Here is an 8,516-nt window from a genome sequence, read left to right as displayed (position 1 = left end):
CAACAAAAGTGCTAGTGTAGACAAAGCCTAACTCAAGCATCATGAACACCCAGTTTAGGCATTTCAATGGAAAGAGAAAGCTGAAAGTTGGTTCAGTCATGAGTACGCACTATAGAAAGCTGCAGACAACAGTGACAGTTTAAAACCAATCAAAGGTGCAGTGGGGAAAGGTTCAGAGAAACAGAAAAGATCTAGGAAATCTGGAAAACCATATTAAACTAGCATTTACCATTTTAAAATTTGGGCTGAATAGTGTCCAGACATCCTTTTGGAAGAATGAATTTGTGGTTAAGATGCTGAACTGAGACTCCAAGGACTTAGTTTCTGTTCCTGGCAATGCCACAAATTTCCTATAATACCATGGCAAGGCACTTAGGCCAAAACTGGGAAAGCCAAAATCACTGATCACTTTTGAAAATATTGGCCTTAATCTCTCTGTGTGTCAGTTTTCTGTCTGTATTAGGAATAACACTTCCCTAACTCAGGGGTTATTGGGAAGATAAATTAATTAATGATTATGAAGTGCTCAGATACGGTGGTGATGAGTGCTATAAAAAAACCCTAAAAAGAAAAGGAGTACTTGTGGCACCTTAGAGACTAACAAATTTATTTGAGCATAAGCTTTCGTGAGCTACAGCTCACTTCATCGGATGCATACTGTGGAAAGTGTAGAAGATCTTTTTATATAGACTGACCTCTGTTCACTGCCTCATTAGCCTAAAATTCCTTATTGGAGCGCATACAATATTATAGGATATTATGGTGTGGTCCAAAGATATGCTAGACAATTGGGCCCCATACCTACAAACTTATGTGTATGCTTAGCTTTACCCACTGAAGTCAAAGTTACGCATGGTACATAATTATCTGCAGGTTCATGACTTTAAAGAGTAGAATTTTATCGCTTAACACATGGAGGTTTAGGGATCTTACTTTAGGTTTGAGTATTTCTCAGTGGGGGCAACCCTTTCCTCCTGTACCTCCAGATGCAGGGAGCTTTATGCTCGAAGACTTCATTCTTGTCCACTATACCATACACCATCAAGTAAAGCATATCCTCAGAGCAAATTTTAATGGGTCATCAACCAGAGCCCACACAATATACCAATACATTATACCATTTGTTTCAAAATAGAAACTTCATCTATTTCTGTCTTATCATAAAGTATGTTGTTGAACTTCTGAGACTTTATTTACCTGATATTATAGAGGTGCCTGGCTCTGTGGGAATGCTAGAATGGACACCACCCACTTTTGCATCCATCTCTACAGATCTATAGATGCTCCAGTATTAAATCACTTATTATTTGCTTTCCCGATTTATGATACCCCCAGGACCCTTGATGGTGTAACAGCCTTATTACGCAGAATTGGATAAATGCTTATTTTTATTATAATACTATTACTTTAATGGTGAAGCAGCTTTTCTAATTGCACACTGTTACTATGTGTTTCAAACTCTTTGGGATAAGTAATTTTAGCTACTCATTCACTATACTGTATGTTTTCTTTGTGAACTCACAAATTTTACTTTGAGAAAAAAATCAGTGTTCAAAAATGAGATTATTCCATATCTTTAGCAGCATTTGTGAAACTCCACATTATTATACATATCAAGGGAACAAAAGTTTACACAGAGAAAAGTATTAAGATAAAGCAGGGGTCTGTTACAGCTTTTTAGGAGAACCGCAAGATTATATTCTTAATGCTATAATGAGACACTGAGACAGAGTTAAGTACCGTACAAGCTTGCAAATGCCAGAAATACTTCTTTTCAGCTGGCTCCATCTCCATTTTATAATATGTACATGTGTGGTACATAATTGATGGGATGGTAGTTGAACTGGTGTAAATCAGGCCATTTCAATGTTAATCATTTAAAGAACATTATTTAAAGCTAAATTACACAGGTATCTTTGTATAATTACATTGTACCAGTCACATTGAAGTTATTACAGTGAATACTAATGGTATTAATAATCATTAACTACTTATTGTAAAACATTGCCCACAAATGTTTCCAAGGTGAAAAGAGAGAAAGAGAGAGAGAGAGAGAGAGAGAGAGAGAGAGAAGAATAAGAGCAGTATAAAGTTCACTGAATGGAATCCTAAGTGTTGACGTGCGCTATTCAAAGGAGAGAGGCTTTTACACTAAAGTCCACATTGTGTGGAAGCTTGTGCAATTGTATTTGACCCAGTAACATTTTTTTTTCACTTTCGAAAGCTTTCCAGTTAATGTTTTTCAAATGCTACATATGGCAAGTTGTCTAACTGTTCAATGCATTAACATTTGAATTCAAAGCTTTAAAATGATGGTTGCATAGAAAGATTTGGTACAGCACTGTACCATTCGTGTTTTCTTTGTTGTTTCACTTGGGCTACTAAATGCAACATCTTTAATTATCATTATTGGTATGTAATATACAGTCCATAGAGAAGAATTTGTCTGAGTAGCTGTGTGATGGAGTAGTCTGCTCTTAAAGTCACGAGGGCCTAGTGGTCAGCCCACCCCACCACTTGGTATGGCCCTTTAAGGATCTGACAGTTCCAACAGAAATATATGAAAACCTAAAGAGGACAGAGACAGTGAGGAAGAGGCCCCAAGAAGAAGTAGAGGTGAGGAAAGAGTCAGACACTGTATCTTTAAGGACCTGGGATCAGGAGACTGGGAGGGTGGGCATGGCTGAGTTCCGCTCTTCCCAACCAATAAGGGATGAATTGGGAGAAGGAAACCAGCATAAAGATTGCCTCCTCTCTTAGAACAGGGCAGACACTGGCAGGGGAAGGATGTGTTAATGAATTCTCCAGACTGGGAGCCTAAGTGGAAAGAATGCTCAGCTGAAAGAAGCTAAGAAAAGACTTACAGTGGACTTAAGCCACAAACCCCACCCTCCCCAGCTCCAGGAAGAGAACTGAGGGGGACTTCCTGCTTGAAGCAGGACTAAAGAACTTGATTAATTGAACCCAGCCCCTTACTTATGTTTATGACCATTGTTAATAAATAAGGCCCTTGCAAGCAGGGGCTCTTTATTAAAGAAACTCTGCCTGGACTTGTTTGTAACCCAGCTAAAGGGAAGTGAGGTAGAGCTCACTCACCATGCCAAACCAAAACGGGGTGCTCTGCATTACCTCCATGCCATCACAAGCTGTTAAATAGCTAACAGTTCTACTGATTATGTACAAGCAGGACTAGAATCCAGCCCATTGTCCCGAGTCTGCATTAATTCCCCAAAGCTAACAGGAGTAAAGTCTGCTTTTTGCTGAACCTTGCATAAGCCTTAGCATGGTTTGTGCATGTGGTTGAGATCTAGGGTGCAAGCTTGTTTTAACTATGTCAAGGAAAATCCGTAACTGGGACTCTAGACATGCTGGTACTTGAAGTGCACACTTGCTCCAAATATATAGAGGGAAGTGATCTGTTCAGTGTGAAGGATATATGTTTACACAGTTGTTTTTCAAATCTAAATCCCTATTGGAGGAAAGCAATCCTATTCAGGAATGGCTTATACACATGTACTTATTAAATTTAAGATGTACTTAAGTCTTATTGAAGTCAATGAAATTCAAGCATATGCTTAAATTGAACACATGCTAAAGTACTTTCCCTGAAGCCGGTCCTAAAAGAATAGTTTGGGGTTTGATCCCTTTATACGTGTATTTCCTTTCCCTAATCCCCTTGCCATTTCCTATCTTTCATCATGGCTCTCTGCACCAGTCAAGGTGTCAGGGCTTTCCCCTTCCTGTGAATCAGGTGTCCCGGATCCAAATTGTAACAAGTTTCAACCACACAAAAACTACAGATGTGAAGACAATCGTGCAAGCTGATAAACGCATTTTAACTAAAGCTCTTCACAACCAGGATTGTTATACCAGGAGTAGTTTAATGTACTCCCTCCCCACACATAATAAATATTGTGAAAATGAATAAGGTGATGTTTTTAAAGATTAAAAACAAGATTAAAGCAATTTTATTTAAAACTGCATTTTTCTGCATTCCCTAGTCCAATGGCATGATCTAGTTCATAGCTAAGGCTACCTCTACACTTGGCGGTAGGCTTGAGATTCCCAACTTACATAGACATACCCGTGCTACCTCTCATTGAGCTAGCCCATTAAAATAGAGAGGAGAGTGGCCACAGTACCATGGATAGCAGCAAATATGGCATAGATTAATTGTGCCAATCCTGCCTGAACCCACTGGGTATGTACTCAAGGCAGCTAGCTTATCCAGCTGCAGCTTGCTCCTACCTATGTTACCACAGCTACACTACTATTTTTAGTGGGCTAGCTCAATGGCAGCTATCACGAGTATGCCTATGTGAGCTGAGATTCACACGCCAGCTCCAAATGTAGATGTAGCTTTACACATAATGCTCTTTAGTGGCATATAAATGTGTGTGATATGCTATCTCATTAATCTAGGGCAATAGTTCTCAAACTTACATGATCACATCCTCCTTCTTTGTGTCTATATTAGGTACTGCCCAGCCCAACACCCGGCTAGCAGCTGCCACTCTCTGGCTGCCCAGGTCTGAAGGCAGTGCTGCCGCCAGCAGAAGTGCAGAAGGAAGGGTGACAATACCTTACCATGCCACCCTAACTTCTCTGCTGCTATGGGTGGTGGCACTGCCTTCAGAGCTGGGTGCTCAGCCAGCAGCCACCACTCTCTGGCCACCCAGCTCTGAATGTGTACAGTAAGTCTTTTTTCTGTAAGCTCCTCACACCCCCTCAGAATACACTCCGCACAGTTTGAGAACCTCTCATCTAGGGATACTGGCACATTTACAGAGATGCACTTTAGAAATACTGCACTTGTGTGGTTACAAAAGGCAGTTTTTGGCATAGCCTCTTTGTAGTTATTTATATAACAAATTGAGGAGACACTTTAAAACAATAGAAAAGAAATGGTTACTTGCTCTAACTGGGGTTCTTCAAGATGTGATGCAGACATGTATTCCATTTAGTATGTGTGCACCCAGCATGCTGGAGATTGATAATTTTGCCTAGCAATACCTGTAAAGGGGCGGTGCTCATGCCTTGGGGGCCATAGCTCCTCCCCGGCTATATGGGGTGGCACCACCCTTACCCTCTTCAGTTCCTTCACATGAAATGCCCAGAGATGAGACTCCAACACAGAGGGGATGGAGCGTGGATCATGGAATACGTGTCTGCATCACATCTTGAAGGACCACAGTTACAGTCAGTAACCATTCCCTCTTCTTTGAGTAGCTGCAGCCATATCTTCCACTTAGGTGACTCACAAGCAGCAACCCCCAGGAGGTAGGGCTTGGAGTCTACCTAAACAAGGACTGCCCAACTGAAAGTTGCATCCTCCATGGAAGATGCAGGGATGGCATAGTGATTCGTAAATGCATGTGTGGAGGGCCATGTAGCAGCCCTGCAAATGCCCAGTATTGGGATGTAGTTTAGGAACTCTATTGACACACCTGAGCTCTTGTAGAATGAACTCATGCCCTCTAAGGAAGCCCAGCCAAAGCTATTTCACCTGCAGTCTTAATACAAGATATTGTCCATTTAGAGATCATCTGTGAAGAGACCGCCTGACCTGTCATATGATCTGCATATGACACAAACAGGCAAGGTGAAGCACAAAACAATTTAGTCCTGTACAGATAGAAGGCCAGACATTGTATGACATCTAATGTGTGGAGATCCTGCTCCTCTGGAGATGAATGTGGCTTAGGAAAAAACACAGGTAAATACACCGACTGGTTCAAATCAAACTGAGAAACCACTTTAGATGAAAAATTTGGGTGTGATCATAAAGTCACTTTGTCTTCTGACAACTGTGTAGAAGAAGGCTCCACCATAAGAGTCTGCAACCCATACACTCTTCTTGTGTATGTTATCACTGCTTGGAATGCAGTTTTTCTGAAAAAAAGGGGAGAGAGACAAGATGCAAGGGGCTCAAACAGAGGTCCCATTATAGCCTGTGTTAGGTCCCACAGAGGAAGTGGCTTGCTGACTGGAGGAAGTAGATGATGAAGCACTTTTAAGAAACTTGCTACCATGGCATTGGAGAAGACTGAACTTCCCGGAATGAGGGGTGAAAGGCTGATATCGCTGCCAGAGGCACTTTCAATGAATTAAAGGCAAGTCCTAATTACTGAAGGTGAAGCAGGTATTTCAAGATGTCCTGGATAGAAGCCAACATTGCTTGAATTCTGCAGGCTAATGACCACACTGCAAACTGCTTCCATTTTGCTGAATAGGCTATTCTAGTAGAGAGCTTTCTGCTATTGAGTAGAACCTGTTGAACAGCTGCTGAACACCGCTCTTCTTCCTCATTCGCTGTGAAGAAGCAATGCCGTAAGATGCAGGAAGCTGAATGTGGAATGCAAGGTGTGGTCATGATGAGTAGGTGAGTAGCTTGGGATGGAGAGGAAGTGGTTTGGGAGGTCAAATTGACAGTGTGAGGTTGGAGTACCAGCCCTGCCTCTGACACACTGGGGCAATGAGAATGAGCCTGGCCTGCTCTGCCTTTAGCTTGAGGGTGACCTGTGGGATGTTCAGGATTGGACAAAAGCATACAGAAGAGCTGACTGCCAGCTGAAAGGAAAAGCATGAGACAAGGAGCTCAGACTGAGGCTGCCTCAAGAGCAGAACAGATGGCATTTCCTGTTGTCCCTCGTAGCAAACAGGTCAATCACTGGGACGTTTCAAGCAGCCAAAATGACACAGAGGACACTTGTCTTCAGAGACCACTTTTGACTCAGGGAAAAAATCCTGCTGAGATGATCCTTGAGATGATTCTGGACCCCTGGCAAGTTGTCAGGTATCATAGTAATGCTCTCCTTGATGCAGAACTGCCACAACCTGATCGCCACTTGGCAGAGTATCCTGGAGCATGCTCCCCATTATTTTTCGTATAATTCATCATAGTGGTATTGTCAGTAAGTATGTGAACCACTGAGCCCCTGATATGGTCCAGAAAAAGTGTGACATGCATTGTAGGTAGCCCAAAGCTGCAGCACACTGATATGCAGTGAGGTCTCCTACTCTGACCACAGACCTTGGACTTTTAGCAACCCAGGTGTGCTCCCCAACCCACCATGGAGGCACTGGTGACAAAATACCTAGTTGGTGAGGGTTGAACAAAGGGTATGCTCTGGCAAATGTTCTCTGAATGCATCCATCACTGAAAGGAGTCCAGGGCCAGTTAAGGAAGATGGACCAGTCTGTCCAGGGGATGAAGAGTTGGATGATGAACCAGCCTGAGCCAATTTGGAGGGGGTCAAGGTGCAGCCTTGCATACTTGACCAGCTGAATGCAAGTGGACATGTGGCCCAAGAGCCTCAGGCACCTCCAAACTGTTGTGGAAGGCTGAGACTGCAGAGTGAGAAAAAGGTAGTGAGTTGCCTGAAAAGAGTTGGTCAGTTCTGCCATGACAAATCAAAGGAATTTTCTGTGGTCTGGCAAAATCACCACAGGAAAGTAGGCATCCTGAAGGTACAGAGCAACAAACCAGTCATTCTGAGATAACATGGGGAAGATAGTTCATCAAGTGAACATTCAGAACCTTATGTATCTGATATATTTGTTGCAGCTGTGAAGGTTGAGAGTGGGTTTTACCCCTCCCTTGGATTTGGTCACCAGAAAATTTGGGCAGATTTTCCCTCCTGCAAGACAATGGGACTACTCCAGAAAGTGGCATATATCCCATAGGAGGAAGCAGTCAGCTCTGCGGTTTGACCAATCCACACACCTCCACAGCATCCCCCAAGCACCCATTTTGACTTTTTGGTCCAGAGCAGTGTTCTAGGCAGCACTCCTTTCTCCATATCTCTTCCAATTGTGAACAGGTTGGACTGCTTCCACAATACTTGGGGTTCAATCACCACCGACAGCTGGGTCTTAAGCACTGTCAGATCAGGCTATACCATCCAGTTCCTCTCCCTCTCTCCCCCCATCCTCCCTCTCCATCCCCCTTCAGGAATCCCTCTCATAAGAGTGCACTGTTTACTGGCTTTGGGAGCAGCGGAGAAGGTTAATAGGGAGGGTGACTCTCCCGGAGCAGATGGCAGTAGGATATCCATTAACTTGTGGGTGTTCTCCTGGAGGAACTCCTATTGGATACCTAGGGAAGCAGCAACATACTGAAAAAGGTCTTGGTACACCTTGAAATCCTCTGGTATTGAAGAGGAGGAAAAACCCAGCACCATGTAATTATCCAGGGTTGAAGATGAAGCTGTTAACTTTATCAGAGCTGGATTCTGCTCCAGGACTGATGGGTGTGGATGGGATGACTCTGTCACCAGTGCCCGGTACTGTGGTGGATTGAAGGTCACCACCACAGACCTGATCAGCGATCTCACCATCAAGCGAGACAAGGAGTGGGACCTCCACAACCAAAGAGTGTCCCATGGATTCCATGGAGGCCACTGGTACGGCTAAGGCATTGGTGACCAGTAGGCACCTGGCCAGGGGCCCCCATCCCAACCAAGAGATGAGTGCCAATCCTGGTGCCCATAACATTCCATGAATAGCCCCCAATG

This window comes from Lepidochelys kempii, chromosome 1 (genome assembly GCF_965140265.1).
Source record: "Lepidochelys kempii isolate rLepKem1 chromosome 1, rLepKem1.hap2, whole genome shotgun sequence".
Taxonomy (NCBI): domain Eukaryota; kingdom Metazoa; phylum Chordata; order Testudines; family Cheloniidae; genus Lepidochelys; species Lepidochelys kempii.
Note: the sequence above shows the minus strand (reverse complement) of the source record.